This window comes from Heterocephalus glaber, unplaced genomic scaffold, assembly GCF_053883595.1.
Source record: "Heterocephalus glaber isolate CG9 unplaced genomic scaffold, H.glaber_assembly_v1.0 deba00001538, whole genome shotgun sequence".
Taxonomy (NCBI): domain Eukaryota; kingdom Metazoa; phylum Chordata; class Mammalia; order Rodentia; family Bathyergidae; genus Heterocephalus; species Heterocephalus glaber.
Genome location: NW_028258333.1, coordinates 28,594,047 through 28,619,696, shown reverse-complemented (window position 1 = coordinate 28,619,696; position 25,650 = coordinate 28,594,047). Strand labels below are relative to the sequence as shown.

The 25,650-nt window shown below is 38.6% G+C and overlaps 1 protein-coding gene and 1 long non-coding RNA gene across 5 annotated transcripts in view; one reads left to right on the top strand and one right to left on the bottom strand.

The window, feature by feature from the left end:
• Nucleotides 1-18,175, bottom strand: part of Ghr (growth hormone receptor) — a 284,924-nt gene extending 266,749 nt beyond the window's left edge. The window contains exon 1 of one of the 4 annotated variants that reach the window (XM_004848567.4): nt 17,724-18,175. The gene's annotated coding sequence lies outside the window, so the exon portion shown is untranslated. Of the gene's footprint in view, nt 1-16,976; nt 17,623-17,723 lie in introns of those variants that run through there. The other 3 variants (XM_021261448.2, XM_021261449.2, XM_004848568.4) reach the window with 3 other exon arrangements.
• The window catches only part of LOC147824531 (uncharacterized), a 69,318-nt gene continuing 61,708 nt past the window's right edge, over nt 18,041-25,650 (top strand). The window contains exon 1 of the long non-coding RNA XR_015442300.1: nt 18,041-18,159. This is a non-coding gene — a long non-coding RNA (uncharacterized LOC147824531). The remainder of the gene's footprint in view (nt 18,160-25,650) is intronic.

The window sequence follows — 25,650 nt, the reverse complement described above, 5'->3', positions numbered from 1 at the left end:
TCCAGAGAAGATAGTTTCTATAACTTTCCCTAGTGTGACAGTTAATTTTATATGTCTACTTGCCTGGCTCACAGGTGCACAGGTATGTGATTAAACATTTCTCTGGATATTTCTGTGAGGGTGTTTTGGATAAAATCATGTTCTTTCTTGCTTCTGAATTTTGGTCTGTTTTCAGCTCTCAAAACAAACTGTCTCAAGTTGATATAGACTGTTTTCAGTGCTCAAAAGTACCAGGTATCTTTCTGATCTTATTCCTTCTATCTAGAATGCTATCCTTCTCCTCGTTTCTACTCTTTTAGTCTCAAATGTCACTTTTTTTAAAAAAACTTCCTTGATCACCAAACCAAAATGTGGGTCAAGTTCTCCTGTACATATATTTCACATCACTTATATCAATTTTTAATTACATTTGGTTCATGTCTTTCCCACCCTGAAATCATGAAACCTGGTAGGGCAGAGTTTAGGTTGTTTATCATAGTATACAGCACATAATCCACTGCCCTGCCAAGCAGAGTGTAAATGCTCAATAAATATCTATTTGAATTGATGATATTAATATGTTTGTCAGCTAATAAACAAATGAGATGCTAAGTGACAGTGATGGTAATGATGGATCAAGGCCAAACAGGTAACTACTGTCAAGTCTAATTCAATATAAAAAGGGGTACTGAGAACTCAGGGAACAATCTGCCTGCATTGAAGGGCGAGGACCAGGAGGGTTTGCCCTGTGTTCTCCAACTCAGGCAAGGAAAACCAGCACTTCTACTTTGTAGCCGTTCCGAGTACTAAACAAGAACTAGCCACATCCACTTCATGAATGAATTCCTTACCTCACTTTATAAATGTGTAAGAAAAAAAATCCCTTTCACATATTGGAGGGGAAAAAAAGGCAAATCAACCAAGATACTCTGTAAGAACTTAAAAATGCTATAAATTCAGTATCTATATATGCATCGAAACCAACACTAATATATTTCTATTTTTCAGAATGCATCTTTGGACGAGTATATACTAGGATATTCCTAAGTCTTAAACAAATTTATAAGCTCAGGCTCTAAAGATATTAATCAAAGTCCAAGTCATTTATTAAACTGCAAGTGGCCATAAAGCAAACTTAGTGCAATTTGTTAAGTAGAACAAACCAAGAAATTCTTTGACCTATAAACTACCAGGACCCCTTCAAAAAAATGATTAAAACCACTAGGGAAGAGTTAAAGTTCAACTTTGTTTTATATCCCTCTTTAAATCATGGAAAATGCAAGCATGGCCCCAACAATTTAAGATTATGAGTGATAACTTATAAAACAGAATACTTCCTGAGTTTTCCCATGAGGAATTTTTAAAAGTTCAAAATGCTATCTTCAGCAATGTTATTATTAATATCCTTTCTTTTGAAATCATGGTCTGTTAAAGCAATTGTCCTTTGACTTACAAAATCACAAATTCTTGAGAAGTCTTTGTAACTATTTTATTCATTGGTCATTAATAAAAAGTTTCTCCTTGCTGTATCAGTGTTTTAAAATTTAAGATTTAGTGAAATTAAGATAAGGTCTTTCTTTAAAAATAACCAAGGCTACTAGTATTAGGCTGAATTAGTTATCAACTGGTCCATAACAAATTAACCTAAAACTTAGCAGTTTAAAAGAACAAATACCTATTATCTTAGTGTCTAGCGGCCTAGAAGAAGTCTAGCTGGGTGGTTATGGCTTATGGTCTTTCATGAGGTTGATTCAAACTGCTGATGGGGGCTACAGTAATCTCAAGGGTCTACTAGGTAAAGCTGAAGACTTCACCTCCAAACTTATTTTTGCAGTAGCTGTCAGCAAAAGGCTTCTGTTTTGCCCTGGCTACTGCCCTGAGGACTTCAGCTCCTCATTTGGTGCTGACTGTTGGAAATCCCTCAGTTCCTTTGCAAGTGAGACTTTCCACAGGGCTGCCTGAAACATGGGAGCTAGTGCCCCCAGAGAGTGATCCAATAGCTACAGGAGACAGAGCAACAAAGACAGAAGCCACAGTGCCTTGGAATGACCTGACCTCCAAAGTTCCACATCTCCACTTCCATTTTACTACATTCATTAGAAGTGAGTCTCAAAGTTCAGTCCACACCAAAGGGGAAGGAAATTAATGCTAATTCCTGAAGGAAGGAATATCAAAGAGCCACAGTATGGACAGTGGTTAGAAGCAAGAGACTTAAATGCATTTAGAATCAGGAAGATCTGGGTCCGAATCTTGACTGCACTACACCCCAAATGTGAGTCCTTTAAGAATTATTTAACTTCCCTACATCATAATTTCACAAAATGTATAGTAATATGGATCTCAGGGGGTCTTACATGAGATTAAATAATGTAAGAAAAGGACTATATATATATTTTGATATATGATATAGCCTCTGACTACAGTAAGCACTCCCTGAAAGTTGCTTATATAGCAACTATTTATTGGTTGAGCAAATAATTTGAGTGACTGCCAAGTAACGAATACATAGTCTTTTGCCTTGTAAGTCTTTATAATCTATCCCTTACAAAACTAAATTCGAAATTTAGACATAGAAAAACTACTGTGATTTTTCCTCTAGAAGTCAGAGGGATTTCTAGAGAGGCAGAAAAACATCCTATGCAATATAAGAAAATATGTAAAAAGTTTAAACTATTTTTTTTAAAGAAGAGAGAATGTCTCTTCAACTTAAGTTTTCTCAGAACCACTATATTTAAACAGATGAAAGTATAGCACTCTGCAGGGCTGGAGGCACATAGGACAGCCAGCCTGGCTCTGTTGTCTGGACACCCCACTACCCCTGAGGTCACTTTAGTGGGGCACAGTTTATAAATCTGCATTCACAGACTGTGGCCGTAATTGCATATACAAGAATCAAAGGTCATGGTTTAAAGCAATACAAACTTTTTTGTGGATTTTAAAAATTTTTATTCATTATGAAGAGTTGATGCATGTAAATAACACATCTTAATTGTTTTTTAAAATCCCATACCCCCTTCCTCCCCATCCACCTCTTCCTTTTTACAAAAGATCTGTCTTCTTGATTTCTATTATCTTTTATTTTGCTCTATAACTTATGATAAATCCATGCCAATTTAATGTAGCCACACAAGTAAACAGATCCATACATCTGTTCTAAAAGGTAATGCTATTTCTCCTTTACAATTGTGTAATGTTTCAAATGTTAGAGTCTAAAAGGATTACATTTAAGTCAATTCCCACTTATTGCTTCTAAGAAAAAAAGCCCGTTTTCATATAAGGATTTTTTAAAATTTTTATTTTTATGAGTATATCTTTGCAGTACATAATAATTGCATTCATCATGGGGAGATGGTACATGTACACAATGCATCATAATTTTATGTTCTCTCCCATTCCCTCCTTCCAATGTTTGGTCCCTTTCCCATTTGCAAAAGATCTATGCTTTGTGTCTTAGAAATTAGGTCTCATTCTGAGCCAATAATTTGTGTTTTGCATAGATTTTATGTTATTAGATACTAATTCTAGGCTTCCAAAAGCTTGTAATCAAAGCAAAAAATAAACAAAAAACCCCATAAGGCCCATTCTAGTCTGAATTTAGAATTAGAGGTTAAAAGAATTTCAGCATTGGTTAGCCTAGATACCCACGTTGTTTATCTTCCCAGAGTCAAATATCAAATAATTTACAAGAATTCTTACTTCTGAACTTTATGCCCAGAGTTCCAAGGCAACCAAGGGTAATTTTCAGTTGGGCTGCTGCAAATATAAAGGTTAGTCAAAACATTTTATTGACTAGCCCAAATCCTTCATGTAACACTTACAATTTTTAGAAAAGCAGTAACTAGGGAAAGACTGAGAAATGGAGATCAACTGTCCAAATTCAAACACTTTACAAAAGAATAAAATATTTTGAGTGATTTTATAACAATGCCCTGCCCCTTGGAGATGCTTGGTTTCATGTGTATTAATGGCCTTCTATCAAATCATTACTTATTAATGAAGTATAAATGAATTTCTGAAGATCTTTGTGATCAATTTATGCAAGTATTTGCATATTAGTAACAGATTTTACAAATGGAAGATACTTTGAAAGTGATCCACAAAGTGAAGGCTGACAGTTAATTCAGTTTGATAATACAGAATTTTAAATTATTGTATCCCCTGAGCAAAGTCACCAAGAATAAGGGTTCAGCAAGTGGAGGAAGTGAAAGTGATAGTAAAAGAGTGATAGTAAGAGAATAGGCTCTGGAGTCAAAAAAAACATGTTTTAGTCTCAGCTCTGTGACTCATTATCTGTGACCCTGGGCAAGGAACTTAACTGCCCTAAGTTGTATTTTCTCACCTGTCTGTTTCTCAGGGCAAGGTGCCTCACAATTAGCAGGAGTAAAGTGGGATACATACACACAAAGCTAGGTACACTGTACTGGTATCTAATGTGTGGCTCATCTTTTTTTGCCCTCTTTTGGGGTGTGAAGAGGAATTGTCTTAGGTCACATTAAGATATATAGCTAATATATATATAGATAACAAAACTTCCTTTTAAAAATATTTTTTATTATAACATAAAAAGAGGGCAAGAAAAGGTGGGCTGTAGTTTGGATATGGCTGGTTGGGGGGCCTAATTCACAAGGGATGTTCAGTCTCAGCTACACTTCCACCTACTGAATTTGTTTTTGTTTTTGCTTTGATATATTCAATTAGTTTTGAGAACACACTGTATACTCATCATGATGTCAGATTTGACAACACTGAATTTGCCCTACTAGACTTAGTATGTAGGTACAAAGTTGAGTTACTAAAACACATGAGAAAGTACAAATAAAAAAGCATATGAATAGTATTTTGAAACCATAAAATTTAATATGATATGGTGTTCAGGACTGAATCTTAGAACAGAATCTTAGAATGCTTGTGGAAACATTGGGAAAACTTACATAGTCCATAGTTTAGTTAAAGGTATGGTACTAATGCTGATTTCTTACTTTTTTAACTTCTTCTTCTGAATAATCTTTGCAACTTTTTTGTAAGTCTACAATTAGTCCCAATTATCTGTAAAAAAGTCACGTTGTGTTATTCAATGCAAGTTACCTTTCTTCTCAACCGCACACCTCCTCAACTCTACTACTTCATACCATCTAATTTCTAATTGCCAGCATCTACATTTCTTTGCCTGATGGTTCTCTCTAGCTCCTCAAAATTGCTTTGCTTTACCTAGCACTAGTGCCCAAAAGTTAATGACTGATGGGAGATGGTGGGTGAGTAAAGATTCAAACTCTTTCCACTTTGGATGAAAAGACTCTAAGAGGTGTGCTTTGCCAGACTCTGAAAGTCTCTTCAAAAGGATTAAACTTCTCTACATGCCAATATCAATAGCTTGCTTCCTAACACACCCTCTTATTACTCCTTTCCCCTCCTCCTTTCACTTTCCCAGATGAACTCCTCTTACCTGAATTTTTGTCTCATGGTCTGTTTCTGTTCTGAAGAAACCCAAATCAAGACTTTCTCCCATCACCATTTCTGCATATTTTTGTGAAGTGACTACTGAATATGACAATTCAAAGTTATTTACCAGGAGATATTATAGCTATTCTGGATTATTTTTGGCCCCCGAAAAGAACCTTTCACTTCACCTGATGAGGAAACGTCATCAAATTGCAAATATATTAGGAATTAACACATGAAAGCCACACATTTCTGGACATGTAGCAGGAAAATAAATGTTTGGAAAATGCAAACAAAACCTCTCATTAATTACTAAAATCCATTCATTCAACTAAAATTTACCTAACATTTTCTAGAGCAGTGATGAGGAATCCTTTAGAGAATTCAATACAACAAACAACTCGCTGCAGCACGCATGCCATAGGTTCACCATCACTGTTCTATGGGATACAAAATGAAGCAGTCAGAAAATGTCTCCAGTTTTGTCACAGAATTGGACAAAAAACCCAAGAAAATAAATTAATAACAATATAATACATAATATAATATTTAATATTATATATAATTAATAACAATATAATATTAGATAGGGATAAATGCCGTTAAAATAAAACAGAGTCACATAACAGCATTACCTAGTTGGGAGTTTTCTCTAGTGAGGGGTCAGAGAAGCACTTTCTGAGAATGAGACACTTGATGTAGGCTTGAATGACAAGAAAGCCAGTCTTGTAATAATCTATATTTACTGATGCCATGTTGTTGAAATGCTTGTTCCATCATAATTTGCCTATTTTTTGTAAATAAATACAAAGCTAGGCCTGAAAAACATTGTTTTCTCATATGGTATACCCATAATATATAGGCCATGTGTTCAGTTAAAAATAAGAGGCTTCTTTGCTGAAGATGTCTTCTGAGGTATTTATACTTACATATGAAAAAACAGAATAACTTGGGGCTTGCTTTAAAATACACATGAGCAGAGTGGAAAGATGAAACAAGGTTAGCAAAATACTGATGTTTGTTGAAGCTGAATAATATGTACCTGAGGGCACAAAACACTATATATTTTTTTATTTCGCATGTGCCTAAAATTTTCTATAATCAAAAGTTTTAAAGTAAAGTCAATATCTTAGAAATACAAAAAATTCCCAGGACTATGGGACTTTTTGACTCATGAAATTTTCATCAGCAGACTAAGAGGTTAAGCAGGAAGGGTGGCTTAATGGAATCAGGAAGCTCTAAGGAGCTACTTATTGCTGAAATGAGCACAGGAGATTACTGGATATCCTTTCAATAGAATGTTGATAACTGTGAGGATTAGCTGATTCTATAGGATTCTGAGTTTTAGTCTTTGAAGATGCTATTTTACAGCTATAAAGTGTTAGAAATTGGGCCAGGGATTTTAGCTCAGTGGTTCCAGCACCTGACTTGCAAGCGCAAAGTCCTGAGTTTGATCCCTGGTACAAAAAAAAAGTTAGAAATTAACTTATAGAAAATAATTTTGTCCATATAAATGCAAATTAGTCGTATCCAGTATAATAGATGGATCTGTTTTTGTCAGTTCATTTTAATATTCCTTTACTATCCATGTATTTGTGGTTCTTTTTTTCTCTTTTCAGATAGTTATAAAATCTTTTCAAATCCCCCTATTAGTCAACATCTGTTCACTGTACATCTGTAAGAGAGTCATGAATTTACTACCTTTTAAGAGAATTATCCTTTAACAAAGAGATAATTTTAAAGTGCTCCCATAATGGTAAATCATGAACCTGTGTCCACATCTGCATATTTCTTCAAAGTCAATGATTAAAACACTGTTAGACTTCTGTGTTTGACTTCCTGTAGGTCTTCAATCTTAGGGCAGATCACCAGGGGCTGCTCTTTACCCAGAAGGTCTTTCACAACAATGCCCCAACAGTCCACTGACAACTTTTAGATTAACCTTTAATTTGTCAAAAGTATCACCTTGCTTAAAGGTAACATCCCATCACTAGAAAAAGAAATCTCTCTGAGAAACACCTCAGGAATGATTTCTAGTATTGATTTTAAAATTCAAGCTTCATAAGCCTCCAATAACCAACCATGTGGATATATTAGCCTACATTTGTGCCATAAGTGCAAGTTTCTACATGATGACAGAGGAGACACAAAGAAACTAATCTCTGGCCAGCAGTAATTTTGTTTCAATAGTTCAAAGAAAATTATCACTTCTGGAATTCACTGAAGCCCTAATTTGTTTTCCTGGAGGATGGTGGAGAGGAAAAAATACCCCACAGTAATTGGTATCTAGTGGGCATTTTATAGTAAAGGTTCTAATTCTTTACTCTCAGAGCATCTCAAAAATGTGTTCACTGCAAGATACTCTCTCTCTGCAGTGCACAGGATGTGCAGGCACTATTTCAACTCAAACTCTTAACATTCTTGTGATGAATCACCACTTTTGTAGATAAAGTTGAGAGAATTTCATTAACTTGCTGAAAGGCATAAAGATAGTAAATAAAAATAGGTAGAGCTGGATTCAAATACAGTTGGTTAAGCCAGATTTGTGTAATCCCAAAGCCTACTTACTCATGGTCTCATTGTCCTTTCCAGAATGCCAATTTATTTAGGTTTTCACAATGATTCACACCTCAACAGGCCTTAGCCAATCTTAATTTATAGCAAATCTGTGTGTATTCCCAGTGGAAAAAACTGCTGCTCAAATATCAGGTTTCTCAATCTGCTTACAGGGATAGTTATGGCAGCTTTCACCCTTTCATATGAATGAGAGATAAACAATATATGTTTGCTGTGGTTTGAGTGTGGCCCCCAAGGGTTTATGTGTTAACATTTAACCTCATTGTGAGGTAATAAAAGGGTAGCTATTTGATTCAAATAACGCCTTTAGTTGGTGATTAGGATAGATATGGTCATCAAGGTACAGCCTCCATGAATGGTTATTCCTGGTTTTATAAGAGGAAGAGAGATGAGAAGAGACACAGGCATGCTCACTGTCCCTTGCCATGTGACACTCTGTGCTGTCTATGGACCCTGCCAGCAAGATGGCACTTACCATATAGGACTTGTTGCCCATATAGCAGGACTGCTAGCTAAATAAACCTATTTTTTCTGTATAACTTACCCCATCTGTGTTATCATTACTTGCAATAGATAACAGACTGAAAAAATGTTATTTGAATATTAAATACTCTCTTACTTACTTTTCTCATTGTTAAAACAAAATACCTGACACCCAAGTTAAAGGAGGACAGATTTATTTTAGCTCACAGATTGTAGAAGTTTCAGTCCATAGTCAGCTGGCTCCAAGGCAGGGTGGCATGGCAAGGGGCATTGCAGAGGAAAAATAGTTCATGGTGTGCCAGGCATAAGGCAGTGAGACTGCCTTCCATCTTCCAATTATATTTTATCCAGGCTACCTCACTTTTGGATGGTACCACTCACATCCAATTATCTACACCCAGAACTACACTAAACCAATCAATAAACTAATTTAGTTATCATACACTCTTAATCTATATTCACACACCCTAGATCCAGCCATCTCCAAAAAACCTCAACTACAAGCGTGCATGAAGCTTTGAGGGGACATCTAGATACAAGCCATATATACCATGTCAACAGGAGCTAATATGATATCATAGAAAGAACTATTTAAAGAATGCTAGAACTAAGTTATCAATCTCACTGCCAGTTCTAGAAGGTTAGGTTGTCACTTCTCAAGGACTCTCATTGCCTCGCCTATAAATAAAATGAGGATGTTGTACTTACAAGCTTCAATAAAGGTCTAAATGGAATTTAGGGAGCCACAATTCTTTCTTGCATAGGACTGCTTCTGGGATTACATACACTTAAAATCCGTGACTCTGGACATTAAAAGCCTATAACTTTTTCCAGTTCTAATAATATCCACAGTCCAAATTCTCCTAGGTATTACCTAGCATAGAGCCAGAGCTTTGGCTGAGAATCTCTGAGATTCTAAAGTTCTGTGAAGCCTTGTGGTTCTGTTGGGCCAGCTGTCAGTAAATAACAGCATGTGGCAGAGAAGTGGGAGGGAAGGAGGGCATCTCAGGCTAATTCTTCCATTATAAGACCAATTCAAGAGCATATTCTTAAAGTCACATTGGTGGCATCTTCAGTAGGCTTTTCAGAATACCGTTAAAGAAAGATGTCTTAAAGTTGAATTTACACAATATTCAGAAATTAGAAATATGCAGAAATACTCTGAAACAGCCTCCATCCACTAGTAAGTGCTAGGCTCAGAGTGGCTTCCCCAGCAGGTAACCCAAGGAATGAGCTTAAATGCAACATCCATAAAAAGCAATGGAAAGAGCTTCCAATGGCTAACAAATCTACAGTCTGATAAACCCTGCCCACTTACCTGTTGTCAGTAAACCCACAAAGCTCCTGGTATACAAGGAGGAACAAAATATATGATGAATGCTTAAATGTTAAAAACTTATTACGGGGTCAGGGATTTAGCTCAGTGGCTCCGTGCTGCCTTGTTAGTGCAAGGTCCTGAGTTCGATTCCTAGTACCGGAAAAAAAAAACCATAATGGTAGAAGACACATCGGCATTAAACCCCTTCAGAATACCCGCCTCACTTCAAGCACATTTATCTTGTCACTCTTGCTACTTTCTGAAGCAGTTCTGGAAGTCTCCTTTCATATCTTTAGAAGGTGTGGTCAAAACTATGATGAATGCTGTTGCCAAGTGTCAGGGACTGGAAAGGCAGGCTCATAGAAAGATGCCTGTGCATCCTCATCAACCTTATGCACTGAATCTGGCACCTTGTGACTTGTGGCTCTTCCCTGAAGTCAAAGTGACCATGCAAGGTAAACATTTTGTATTGATCCAAAACATCAAGAATATTCAACACAACTAAAGACACTCAGGAAAGAGAACTTCCAAAAGTGCTTCAGAAAGTGGCAAGAATTATGGGAGATGTGATGGAAGTGAGAGGAAGAATTTTGAGGAGGATTGTGGCAATATATCTTTTACTTAATAAATTTTAAAAATTTAAACATTTGCTGTATTTTTTTGACCACACTTCATACTTCCTGGTCCTTAGTTCCCAACATTCTTTCACAAAGCATCTTTAATCCTTTCTACATGTGAAAAAAATTGCTATATTTTAAGGCCTGGCTCAGGAGTGATCTCATCCACTAAGGCCTTTCCCCCAAATACTTTGTCTCTAAATAAACGTAGCACTTATAGTTTGAAAAAGAATGTTTTCTTAAATCTTTTAGTCAGCAACTGTTTCACAATCATATCACACACATTAGTAGTGTTACCTTCCTAGCTTACATGCTTGGTCTCAAAGTCAAGGGTCATGACTTATACTGCTTTTATGTCTCTCAAATTTGTAGCACATTCTTGGAAACAGAATAATAGCTCAATAAATATATGTTCTACCTTTGATTTTTCAGTGATACCAAAAATGTACCACTAGGTTGGCCGAATTTGCATCCTGTAAACTAATAAAACATTTATTCAGCATCTTTTCCCAAATACTTCCTAAAGTACTTTTCACATAATTTTAGGAATAAACAAAAACACTAAACTTTATATGACAAAAGTGAAGAAAATTAAAACATCATGCTCTGTGATGAAGGGTACAACAAATGTGCCAAAGTGGATATGTCTCACAAGTCCTACTGAATCTTAGACACAAGTTCAAAACTTGTTTCCATCTTGGTTCAGATATTAAAAACTTCTAAATGTTTCAAAAAGTGGAAACAGGGTTCACTTTGGGAAGCCGGTCTTCAAATCTTGACACCTACTTTCTGATCCTATCAGCAACCCCTTGCAGCCAAACTTTCCACATATTTATTGTGAGCACTTCAGTTTCTCAGTATATTTTACTGCATACTAAGTCCAGCTATAAAATATTTATTGAACATCTTTGATGAGCAAAACATTGCTTTGTCAGTGTCCCTAAGGGAAATAAGATGTTGTACTGCTAATATTAAAGAAGTTATTTCTTCATTTTCACTCTTTTTTTCTTTAATCTTTCTGACTTACTAGGCATAAGCATGGTATTTTTTCTTCATTCATCATCATCTTGTTCAGGGATTCTGGTATATTCTTTTTTCCTCTATGGGGAGAAGCCATTGAAGAGGCTTTATCCTCAGAATTTTCTCACAATTTACCATTCACACATTTTGCCAGACTATTCTTCACTTTGCTTTTCCAAATTCAGGGCCTGTGGAATAACAATCACATAGCTTGACTACATCTAGAGAAGCAACTGATAGAGTGAATTAGGATCATTTGCCATCATGCTGACTAAGAATATAAGCTGCTTTCTGACAAATGGCAAGCAACAATGGAAGTTTGAGTTTCCCACCAGCCACCGTCAAAGTCCAGAAGATGGCTAGGGAAGTGGCTCAGTAACAGAGTGCTTGCCAACATACATGAGGCCCTGCATTCAATCACAACACCGCACATACACACATACACCAAAACAAAGTCTGGATGAGCTTACTGCATCACAAATCACACAAATCACTTTCAACCTTCTCTTTTAATGAACATAAAGAGAGAACTACCTCTAACTTTGTTCTGCAGTGGTCAGGTCTTATTTTTCTTGCTACCATAACTCAAAGGGAAAAATGGATATAATTCTTAATATAATAAGAACATTTTTAAAACAAGAAGAGCATAAAAATTTTTGTTTGGATCAATGACTTTATTATATGTCCATTATATACTAATGGTAAAGAAGGAATGACTCTTTTATGAGATTTTTAAATACAATGCTATTTTAATTTTTTTAACCTGTGAAAACAATTAGGGAGTTATTGTTGCAAATGTCTAGCAAGGAAGGTTGTCTAACAGAAATATACACAAAAGTACCTGTTCAATTTGCAAAATCTTTATGTGTCCCAATGCTGAATAGGTCTTCCACGGGGAATTCTCTATTACCTGTTCTGGATCCCCAGGAAGAGAGCTTCTTCTTTGGATGCTCTTCTAAGTAGAATCCCAGATAGAAGGAGTGAGGCTCACAATCTAAGAAGTAGGATTCTTTGGAATTATTATAACATTAGTCTAATGAAAACTAGCTAAAGTCTAGTTAATAACAAAAGAAGATAGGCCTCCTCAATGCAGTAAACACATCTGGAAGTTTTATGGACTCTGTGGGAGAAATTATCCACTGATTTTGGAATGGAGTAGTTGAAGGTAAGCTTAGATAATAAGTAAATTCACACAACCCAGCACTTTTTGACAAAATCACTCCCTTTTTGATTGCTAAGTAAAATCATTCTAACCTGAAGCCCCATTAACTAATATTAAAAGGTAGGGAGAAGCACTAAGAAAGAAGTTAAGATTAACCAGGAAGAACTCTGTCGTCCATCATCTTTCTTCTAAGAATCTGGTACTCACCATAGAATTTTTTTTGCTTAAAGCAAAAACAACAAAAGAAAACTGCTTTAGAAAGACATCCTGCATCAAATGATGAGCTGTATTGCTTTAGAATGGCAGCAGGAAGCACAGTTGCAATAACATGCAGTAACATTTTAAACTGTTTTTTTTAAGTGATTAAAAAATTAATGAGAGAATAAAATAAGCAGACAAATTTCTTGATGATTATGTTCAAAATCATTGTATATTTTTAAATAAGCGACATAAATTATAGCTCAACTATCCAAAGCATTCAACATTAGTTCAGTGAACACTCTTCCCATTTCTGCTACTTACAGCATTCCGTGATGAATGAGAAAATATTAAAAAATGAATAAAATTTACTTCCTGTTCTTAAGGAACTTACAGTTTAGCAAGAAAGATAAATATAAAGCAGACCATGAAACTAAAAATGAATCAGCTGAGTGTTATCAGAAAGGTTCAAGGAAAATGTCAAAGGAGCTGACAGAGAAATTTGAAAATTAATGTATTCAAACCATAGCCCTGACAAAATTAAGTAATAGTCTTGTTTACCTCTCCTGTTTCATTTGTTTTTGTTTGTTTGTTTGTTTTGGGTTTTTTTGGTACTGGGGATCGGACTCGGGCCCTTGAACTTGCGGGGCAGGCAGAGGAACCACTGAGCTAAATCACCAGCCTCACCATTTGTTTTTTAATATATAAGAAATATGAAGCTCAGAAAGTTTAAATTTTGCCCAAGTTGTGAATAATGTCCAAATAACTTAGATATTCTCTATGTCAATGTAGAAAATAATTTGCCATTGCTTGACCTGTTACTTAGCAATGGGTCTGCTGTAATTTTGGAGGAAGATGTAAGGGATAGAATAGTGACATAAATTTTGAACTTTATTATCATTTCCTCCTCTCTTTATATGAGGAGAGAAAAAAAGCAAAGAAATGTGTATGAATGGAGACCATAATGCAAGAGATGCAGTGAGGAACCTCACTGCAAACACACACATTCATAGACAGACAATTTCATCTAAAAGCACAAAATTGTCATTGTCTCCTGTCCAGACCAAAGGTCTGCCCACAAAGTAGGAACTTCTGCGTCACAGAAGTCAGTTGACATATGATGGACTAGTTCTCTTTCTTTTGCTTTCTGCCTCTCTCTCCTTATTTTTAAGGAGATTCACAGTCATTTCACATGCTGAGTTGCTGAATAAAGGAACACTGTCACCATCATCCACTATTAACTTTTGTTGCAGAAAGATACTCTTCTAGCAGAGTCTCAGCAGATGACACAGAGAGCTCATGATTTAGTTAGAACACCCAAGCCAGATTCACAGAAGAGAAATGAGTCATACAAGGTAGGTGTCTAATCATAGTACAGGTCAGAGATGCTATAGAACTTGTGTAGAAATATGTCAGCCCTGAAAAGTAAATATTATCATTTTCACAGAAAAAAAGTACAACCCTCCTGAGATATTGTGCACGTTGGTGGAAAGCTGAAATCAGTGAATGCTGAAGTGCTTTCTTTTGGGCAGCACCCTCTCTGAGTAACAGGCCAGCTTTGTTGTCTTTCTCCAAGACAACTTGGATTTTGTAAATTGGGAGTAACAGAGCATTTGCTCAATTCCTGTCCAGATTAAAAACAAGTCATGGGGACCTCAGTTCATACTGATGCCATGATATACCTGCTATGGGAAGTGAGTGCTTTCACCTTCCCTGTGACATTAGAGTCCATTTACCTCCTGAGAAAAAGCAGGTCATTGATTTAGTCACATCCTGTATGTACACCTCCGGTCCCAGTTGCCCAAGGAAGCACTTCTGTCTGATGTACTTTCGTCTCATTTGGGACCATACTTTCTGGATTTCAGGTAGAACAGCCTTCAGTAAATGCTTGACTGCTAGTACTGATTCATGTTCACGGAAGCAGACATAATGTGGTTTATAAAAAAGAAAACATCATAGTCTCTACCTATTTATAACACGTAGTTTCAGCTTGAACATTCTACATCCAGAACTTTTTTTGGTGAATTCATGAGATTTACTGATAGGAATCAATGGCTTGCAGAATTTATTTACCTCTTCATTATCATACTTTCGATAGATTTATAGTAATTTCAGACATGAAAAATTATTATCAAACTATTATAATGATTTGAATATGGATGAATAATAACTTGAAAAACAAGTTTTTTACCTTGTTTTTCAGGTTTGAAATTTTTCAATGATGTAATGAAATAGTTATAACATTCATGAATATTAAAGAGTCTTAATAGATAAAGAGTGTCCAGAACTAAGAATTCCAACTCTGTGTTTTAGACATCCTTCAAGGTAGAGGAAGGTGGGACTCTGTAGTGGGTAAGGAACTGTAAGAATAGGCAAAAAGGAATTAAGAAATAAGGAACACATGCTTGCTTTCAAATAGTATTCTCTGAAAGCAAACCTAGTCTCCATAATTGTGCAGTTTATCAGTGGAGTGACCAAAGAAGCTTAAATTTTAGGTTAGCAGATTAGAAAGAAACACAGCTCACATCTGTTTTTTCTAAGCGGTGCAATCTGCTGTCCCACACTCAGATTTATCTTTACATTAACAATGCTTACCAGCGGATAGACAAAAAGGCTGGCCAAGTTGGACCAACTTCAAGACTTGTTTCTACCATGGGTGCTTCATGCACTTGGCAGAAGTAGGCTGCAACTGTGGCTTCATTTATTACTTTAAACTATAAACATCATGTCCTGGGTAAACAAGACACTTAACATGACAATCCCATAGGTTACTAGGCACCATAAACATCAGTTAATATAGGCGCCAGAGATAGCACAGAGAAGGTCTATGGTGTCCATTTTAAAGTGGTTTATGATGTGCAGTCTGCTATTTTAAAACTAATAACAAAAAGCACAGCCCCAAGCTCTGGCTAGAAGAAATATTTGCAAGGTAAAGTTATGCTTACTTTGGGAAAACAAAATGAACTTGTGTTGTCACTTTATCATTGCATTTATAGACTCTTATTTCACACCTTTGCCCATTAAGTGTTGAGCTCTCCTTGGTATTTGGGAAACTGAAACTATAATTTCATGGTGATATATTTACTCCAAAAAAAGTACTGAATACTGACTCACCAACTTTCCTTAGACTATTGTGAAGCCAAAAGTTTTTAAGGGTGGAAGATGAAAGCTGAGGCAAGCTTTTAAAGCTCCAAATGATATTTTCTAAGTGTCTGCAGGCTAAACCCCATCTTCTAGCTCAATCCAAAGGCCTATCTGAAGGCAAACTGCAAATGACAGAAGACCTCTTGACATCTTATCAGAGAACACTGACCTTTGCTTCTCTCAAAAGGAAAGAATACTCTGAATCTCAGAATAAATAAATCCAACAACCCTGTTTGCTAAGTCGTTTCTATTCACCTTTTTAATGTAACGAAATGTTTCAATAGTTGTCATCTCTAAAGGTACCCAGAAAAAGGATTGTCTAGAAGGAAAATAGCCTGGAACACCAGTTGCTGTCACATCTTATTTTAGTGAGAAAAAGTGAATGACTTCTCAAGCACATTCCCAGGAGTTTAAAGGTTAGCACCTCGAAGACTACCTATCTACTAGATATGGTCAACTGAACCCTGGGAATCTCAGATTCACAGCTCCAACCTCCCTTGCCTCAGAGGTCCGGTACCTACACATACTCACATCTCCTAGAACCCTAAGTGTCCCATTAAGTTCCCCTAAGAACTCCAGAAACCTCACTTCCAGTCCTCTGTCCTGCACCCTCTGCGTGCACTCAGCCCCTCCAAGGCAGCAGGCTGAGTTGTTGCAAAGGCTGTGCTACTTAATCTCGTGCAGGAACTCCTATGACTTCCCAACCCCAACCCCGTGGCCTCCCATTACCTTTCCTGTCCCTTCAGAGGTCCTCTGTCCTTACAACCAGGCAGGCGGCAACTCTGTGGTCTCCTCCTCTCCCACCCTGCACACCTTCCAGGCGCTCTGACATGCACGCTCCACACAGCACACACACATGCACACCCTTTCAGCACACACATCCTGTGCCAGACCACTGAGCTCACACCCCAATCTCAGCAGGCGTCCCCACTGGGCTCAGTATAAAGCACTTGCCACAAAATAGCCCTACCCCAGGACCCCCTACATGGACGACTCTGCACCTCCGCGCTCATTCCAGACCTTCGGCCACCCCACTCACCCACAATCTTCAGGCCTCGGTGGTTCTGTCAAAACTTTCAAGACCGGTTGATTGTAGAACCACGTGTGTGTCCAGGGGTAAGAGAGTCCAGCTTGCCACAATTTCCGACCAGCTCAATTCGCCTCAGTTCATGGAGGCTGGTGGCCGTGACTCTACTAACCTCAGCTCCGCTACCGCCAGCGGCCAATTGCAGCCCGCACAGGGCGCGAGCTCACCGCCCGACCTCCCTCGTCCCTCCAGTTGCTCTGCCCGGGCCCTCTCCTCGTGCAGAAGCGGCAGCTTCAGCAATTCCTGCCCCAGCCTGGCAGGCTGATGATGTCAAATAGAAACACTCTATAAAAACTTCTACGACTTTAACAAAACTGTCTTGGGAGGAAACCCCTCCTCACACCTCGCGCAGGGGGCGGAGCAGGCGCCTGAGTGGGAGATGGTTCTCTGGTCGCCGCCCCTCGCCCCCAACTCCCTACTGCCCCCATCAACTTACACACACACACACACACACACACACACACACACGGCACGGATCGGGTTACAAGAACCCATCAGCACAAATAAACTTTTGGAGAAGAGTACCACAGCCCATCCCCAAGTCACCTGGAAAAAAAACCTGTGTAACTCCATGAAGCAGACCACCTATTTTCCTAACAACTGGCGCCCCAAAATTCACTTCCAGGCTCTTCGGCATAGAAGGGAGAAAACGAGCAGGACTCCCAGAGCCCCCCCCCCCCCCCCCCGCCCGCACAATACCTCCAAGCTTCGCCTTGTGAGAGGGAGCGGAGTTTGCTTCCGCGCGGGGACCAGTGGCGCGGGGGGCTGAGGCCCGGGGTCCCCGCCGCCGCGCGGGCTCAACAGCAGTCGCCGCCGCCGCCGCCACTCGCTAGACCGCCTCCTCTTCCCATGGCTGCGCCCTGCTTGGCAGCTCGCGAGCTGTCAGGCTTGGGGAGGAGGGAGGGGCGGAGACCAGAGGATGGGAGGGAGGGCCAGGGTGGGAAAGGCGGCCGCAGTTCACCAAGGGTCACGTCGGGCGGGCCCGCAGCTCCTCGGATCCCGGCTAAGGAAGCGAGGGAAGCGGGAATTCAGGGCTGCCTCTTCCAGGAGGCCCGCTGCCGAGAGGCTGAGCGCCGCCGGGGCCACGCATTCCCAGCAGCTGGGATGAAGCCTTCCCAGCGAGGAGTTGGAGTTGGTGCGTGTCACTCTCTTCTGGACTGCGCGGCTCCTCCTAGAGGAAAATATTGGTAGTTGCGGGGCACTTCCTTCCTCTCTGCTTTTGCTTCCAAAAAGAAGGCAGGTCCTATAAGAGTGTTAAGTGTAGTCAGACTTTCAAAGGGACGCTTACCGAAAAGTTCCCTGCCTGCGGACAAGAGAAGAAACCCGAAGAAAAGAGTTTGGAGGGGCCTACCAAACATTACCTGGCCCTCTGCCTCCGATTTCTAAATTTTTCTCACTGGGCGCAATGAAAAGATAGTTAAAATTAGGAAGGACTTTATATTAGAGGTTTAAAACTGGAGACAGATTAGGTAATTTACCAGAGACACACGGCATGTTCGCAGAGAGCTGTGTCTAGCAGTCTGAGCTCCAGGCTTCAGGAAGAGTAGGGACAGGCATAAGCCTGAGGCTTGCTCTTGTGTGTGACCCAGGAACGAGTTTTAACTGCTGGCACTGGACATAGTTCATCTGTCGAAGATGGGCCTTGTCTACCTCATTCTGCCATTGGAAAAATAGAATGAGACAAGAAATTGTCCAGGGCTTCAGAAAGTCAAAGTTATGCATAACGATGTCATTTTCATGAAGCATCAGACTCCCAGTCACCATATGCTTTTCTTTGTAGAGTACAAAAGTCCGGTTCCAGACTGTCTCAGAACTGAAGAAGCCAGTCGTGAGATTCTTTTCACTATTTACTTTTTACTGACAGCCAGTAACTGTCACTTATCTATAAGCTTCTAACAGCTTCAGCTTACTGGTTTAAAAAAAAAAATTTCTAGACAAGAAGCCAAGTTTAAACTCAGAAAGAGAAATTTAAGCAACAACTTAAAGAAATCGAGCTTGTTAGCCTTAAAATAAATGATTTGTGGGGCACTCAATAGTACATGGGGTGAAGACTTGGGAAGAATAGAAGATTAAAGACTTGGGGGCAGCAGATGTCAAATAAGACACTTCTGTGTTCAAAAGAACCAAGTAAGTGGAAAACTCTTCCCTAGAGTCCTTTCTTGGGTCTCCTCTTTGTGGCATAACTACCCAACTTTCCAAGCAAAACTCACAGACTGAATGAAGAAGGAAAGATCATGAAATGAGTGTGTTTCATCTTTGTTCCACTCTGGCATAGAAGTGGGACGTTATTGGTCTTGAACTGATCTGTTTCTACCCCACTTAAGTATAGATATGCTTTCTTTCCCTAAGACTCTCCTCCAAATCCCGTAATGTCTGGGGTTTGGTGCCTTGATGGAGCAGAAAGTGTGCTTACTGGGATATGGAGCTTTTAAAAGGGAATTGGTCACAGGGAGAAACTTGGAAAAGGAAACCATGAAGGCACAGTCAGGCAAAGCTCCTGCTGGGTGGTCTGTGCATGCCAGGCTGGCTGGAAGGGCAGTGCTGGCAGGAGCAGGGACCAGGCAACCCTCAAATGCTGACTCCACTGCTTGAGATGACCTTTCCAGTTGGCACTCCCAATTCTGGCACCAGCAATCTCTCTCTATATATGCGCTCTGCTCTTTCTCCTCCTTTGCCCTTCCCCCTCCAGAGCCCATTAGACCTAGAGTAAGAAGGTGTCAGAAAAGATTTTCTAAATTCTGTTATTTATGATCTGAGGTGATTTCATGACCATACCCTAAAAGCGAAGGATTGACTTCTTTTTTCTCTGTGCTTAGCTGTAACCTACATTCTGTAAGACATAAAAGCAGACTGCTCAGGAGCTGCTCTGTCTTTGATAGAAGGAAAGGTCACCATGCATAGAAACCATAGGAAAAGATAATGTACACTATTAAAAGTTAATGTACACTATTAAGGAACTTATGTGCAGAGCAGCTATTATTTTTAAAACCCATGAATAAAGGTTTCTCAATTTCATGTATGGTCACATATAGATCAATAGCAGTGTATCCTTCTTTATATTTTCAAAATTGCAGAGGGGTGGATCAGGTATTGAGTTGACCTTCGTTTGAAGGTAAGGCATTCCATAGCACATTTTTCTTCTTAAAAGCAAAACTGCATTCACTCATGACTTTCACTCTGTCTAGAATATCCTATTTTTTCCATCCAGAGAAATCTTCCTTAACCTTCAAATTCTAGCTCAGTTTTTTGCTTCCTCTCTGAAGCTTTTCCTGACTCTTCCCAAAGGTGGAATTAATTTTCCCTGTATCAGTTTCCTTATGAGCTATGTGGTTAGATCTAAAATGTCCCCCAAATATCACTTTAGAAGTGATTGGATCAAGCTGGTGCTGTAGCTGACTTGATGCTAAGAGGTTAGACCTGGCTGAAGGTGGGTCACTGGGGGCTTCACCTAGAAAGGCTTATTCTTGTCCCTGGTTCTACTCTCCTCTCTCCCTGTCCTGGTTGCCATCCATTGAGCTCCTTTTCTTCTGCCATGCCTCTTTCCCCAGCCTACCATCGACAGAAACTGTGAAATTCTCCTTCCTTAAGTAGTAAGTGTTGACTACTTAGTCCCAGCAACAAGATTGTGACTAAGACATAAGCCTTTAGAGTTACGTCTATTAAATATTGCAGTTTTTGTTGATATGCCTGTTTTCCCCATTAATTATGAATTCATGATAGAAAAAACAGTATATTCTTAATTTTTATACTTGTAATATCTAGGTCAGTGCTCAGCACATGGTAGGGTGCCTAATAAATGTTTAGTCAAATCAAATGAAAATGTGTATCTCATGAACTTATATCTCAACCCAGATCTGTTCCTACAGCTCCAGACTGCCATCTGGGTATCCACTTGAGCATTTAACATGTTCACATCTGAACTGTGGTTCTTTCTTCCCAAGCATGCTCCGATCAGAGTGGCTGACATCTCCATTTAAGTAGATGGTAACTACTTCCTGGCACTTATTCAGACCACACAGCTCTAAAGTCATCCTTGCGTCTTTTCTACCTTTCACCTCTACAATCAGAATCTGTTTACTTCTTGGAGGGGTTAAAAAGCACCTAGCTGGAACCATCAGAATCTCATCTGAATGACTACTGTATTTTCCCAACTCAATGGATTTCCCTGCTTTAATGATTATTCCCTCCTGTCCTATAGCCACCACCAACCCAAGTCCAGTCTAAACTCAGTTGCCACAGGCATTCTTTTGAAAACGATCATATTGTGGCATTCTCTATCCAAAACTCTCCAGTGGTTCCTTATTTAAATCAGAGTAAAACACAAAATGGCCCATGCCCAGGGCCCCCAAGCCCCTGGTGTCCTTTGCCTCTCTGCCTCATCCCCTGTCACCCTCACCTTCCCCTGTGAACTCCAGACTCACTAGTTTCCTTGCTATTTCTTTTTCTTTCTTTTCTTTTTTTTTTTGTACTGGGGATCGAACTCCAGTCCTTGCACTTGCAAAGCAGGTGGCAGAACAACTGAGATAAATCCCCGACCCTCCTTGCTATTTCCTAACCCAGTGGCTTTGTGCCAAGTGTTTCTTCTACCTTAAATATTCTTCTTCTGTTGTCCATTTGTTTCCTCCCTTATTTCTCTGAAGTCCTTCCTCACATATTACCTTGTCAATGAGTTCTATCTTGACCAGCCTTCTTTACTGTATTACCGTTCACCCTTCCTCACTCTCTTTCTTATACATCCCACTATAGCCTGGCTAATATAAACTTAATTTTAGAGACAGTGGAAAGAATTATAACAATTGAGATTATGTCTATTAGAGTGAAGATATTTATGTCATATTATTATCTCCTCAACCAAGTGGCTCCCCAGTATAAACTACCTAAATCTATCATTATTTGAATCTAAAATATTGCATTTGTCACTCTGTTGTACTCTCAAGTGACAATTTTTTTCAATATAAAAAACCAAAACGCCTAAAACAGCATCTTGTAGCTGCTTCATTTTATAGCATTTATAAAGAGCAGAGGATTGCTAGTCAGGATACTTGGGGTCCTTTATGGATCTATATGACCTTAGGTAAGACAGTTATCCCACAGTGACTCAAATTTCTTGGCCTATAGAGTGAGGACCTTGATATCGAAGATCATTTCAGCTATACAACGATTACATTATTTATGATGGTTAATTTCTGTGTCAAATTTGTTAGGCAATGACATGCAGATATTTGGCCTAATATTCTAGCTGTTTCTGTGAAGGTAATTTTTAATGAAATTAGCGTATAAATCTATGAGCTTTGAGTAAAGCAGATTACCCTACATAATGTGAATGAGCCCCATCAAATAAGTTGAGGGACCTAATAGAAAAAGATTGACCTCCCCAAAGAAGAGAAAATTCTGTCAGTGAATTGACTTTGGCCTCGAATTGCAACAACTCCTTCCTGGGTCTACAGCCTGCCAGTCTATTCTGCAGATTTTAGGCTTTCCATCTGCCATAATTGCATCAGCCAATTTCTTAAAATAAATCTATCTCCATATGATATACATGTATAATGATTATGTGTATATTATTCAGGAAGACATATGCATTTATATATCTACTCATGATTAATACAATATTTATTAGTAAAGTTAATAAGGTAATAAAAGTGAAATATACTTTATTTAACAGATTTTTAAGCTAACACTGAGTTCCCCTCTACCATGTTTTCTCATTCATTCAGCAATTGCTATGCTTTGTGACTGACTTTGTTCTAAATCTTATAAAGCATCAGAGAACAAAACTTACATGATACATGCACAGACATTGCCTTCATGAAGCTTGCATTCTAGTTGGGAAAGACAATGAACAGTAAACATTATAAGTCACTGAAATGCTGATTAAAGAAAACTGTAGCAGGATAAGGGGCTTAGGGATGCCAGGTCACAGTTATATTAATGCTGGGAATTCTCTTCTTAGTAAGGACTCAGCATTTTATGGAATGTGTGTGTCCCGGTCATGAAGACATTGAACGAACTCCTTGACCAGGATAATCTCTCCATACTGGGCCTCTAGTCTCACACCACAGTAGCCTTTGTATAAAGGGTGGAAGGGAATTATTCAGGGACAATTTTGGGAAGCATTTACTTTTTTCTCCATACACTGAAAGGTAACAGGGGAAATGTTATTTCATGATCTGAGAATTCTTAGACAAGTGTTATGAAGAGGACATGGAGGGAGAGTAAAGCTTCAAATCACCATTTGCTTTAAGAATTACAAAAAATAAAAATCTAAAAAGAATGAATAAAACTACTTTTCTTGATTCTCTGTGTAACACATTTATAGCTCCCCAAAAGAGAGTTCTGGGCCTGGGAAGTGCCAGACTATGAAATAGAACAAAATAAGATAGATCTCAAAAGTGACACATGAATGAATGTTCCCCTTTACGTCACTTAAGTGTAGGGTGACCCAGCCCTTTCTACTTTTGTATTTTGATATTACTGAGTCTTTAAATTGCCCAGAATGGGCTTAAACTTGGAATCCTCCTGTCTCAGCTTCCAGGAGTGCTGGGATTACAACTGTGCTCCATTACACCGAGTTTTTAATAATTGTTAGGAGGACTGTATTCTCTGTTGTCCCACCAAATGCAAAAGTCTGTTTTAAAGAAATGTCTGATAATCTTCTAGCTTCTGTATGACAAGTTATACCGATGAGTGACCTCCTAACTCCTTCATTGGGAAGCCTTTTCATTTTATGACTGCTATTTGTTAAAATCACCTTAGCTAGAATCTGCCAGTTTGTTACTTATATCTGATCTTATCTCTAATGCTCGTAGGGAAAATTAGAAGTTTAAATTATTTTTTTTCATGAGACACACTTTGTCATGTCACACTGCTTATTGCCTCTTCTCTAAACCAAATAGGTCTTTCTATCTTTGCTTATGTGATTTGGTTTGCAGACCTTACACAGTCCTGAACTGCACTGTAATGTGTATTCCAGTTTATCTAACTTCTCCATATACTACTGCTTCCAGTATCAAACTTAATTCTACATTGATAACTCCAAGATGGAAGGGGACCAGGAGCTTCCAGCTAGAAGCTATGGAGAATGGAAGGAGAAGAAGCTCTGGGTACTGGTAGATGTTGTAAGAACCTCACCACCAAACAACCAGCTCCCATTACTTAGTCACTGTAAAGAAGACAATTTAAGACTTCACTGTGATAAATGGACATCTATTTCTGCTTTTGTTTTACACTTCAATCTAATCCTTCTTCTCCTTGTCATATTTATTATATTCTTTGCCTCTACCCTTTTTATTTTTAGAAGAGGTAAGAATTTAAAAGCAAAAAATAATAAAAATAAGAAAGAAAATCTGACCAGGCAAGAAAAAGTTTCTCAAAGCAACTTTCCTTTATGCAAAATTAGCATACTGATTTTTTCCAACTGCTAAGTAAATTCTTGATATAGTTTGTTAATCAGACTTGTCTGAGGCCATCATGGATACCCAAGAAGACCTCTGAGCCCTTTGAGTGAGCATAAAAGTAACACCCTGCTTAACCAGTGTCCACCCGGTGAAGCAGGAAAAGTCAAGGATGGAACTCCTATGTAGGGCAAGGACAATACTGAGGAGAGAGAGGATTGGAAGAGAAAGGACACATTTCTCAAGGGTGCTAGCACTCTAAACTTTCTGGCCCAGGCATAAGGTCGAGATGTTTTACCCATGAAATTATGAGTTCTTTCATAAAATAATTTGAGAACTAAGTAAAATACACTTCTACTATTGTAGAAAAATAAATCAAAAATATTTCTGGCTCACTTTATTTTATTTTAATTTTTAAATTTCATTTTATTGGTACATTTTAGGTATACAATATAATGACTTTCATCATTGGAAATTTGCACTTTTACAAAATCTCTCTTGGTTCTTATTTTTTCCCCTTCCCCTGCCCTCCCTTTAACCTCTCCATCTCGCCTTATTTACAAAGACTTTGTTTCCGTTTTTTAATTTTCTCATATTAATTCCATTCCCTTCTTTCCTTTCCCTATCCCTCCCACTTCCCCTTCCCCTTTGCCCCTTTTCTTCCTATTTCACATTACCTATTATACCTTTTAGTCCTTATTTTCACTTTCAGTTTCTCAAACTAGAAAAACTATTTGGTATTTACACATGTGTGTCCTGTTTATTTCACTTAAGAGTATCCCCTCAATGTGCATCCATTTAGCTATAAATGTCTCTAATTTCTCACTTTTTATGGCTGAGTAGTACTCCATTTTATAAAAAAACCACATTTTCTTGATCCAGTCTCCAGTTGATGGGTATTTGGGCTGCTTCTAAGTTTTAGCTATTACAAATTGTGCTGCTATGAACACGGGTACACGTATATCACTGTGGTACGATTCTTTTAATTCTTTGGGGAAGATACCTAGCAGGGGAATAGCTGGGTCAAATGGGACTTCAAAGTCCTAGTTCTCTGAGGTACCTCCAGAGTGATTTCCACGGTGGTTGCACCAGTCTACACTCCTACCAAGAGTGGAGCAGGGTTCCTCTTTCCCCACAGCCCTGCCAGCATTTATTATTCGTTGATTTCATGATAGCAGCCATTCTTTCTGGAGTGAGGTGGAGTTTCAGTGTTGTTTTCATCTGCATTGCTC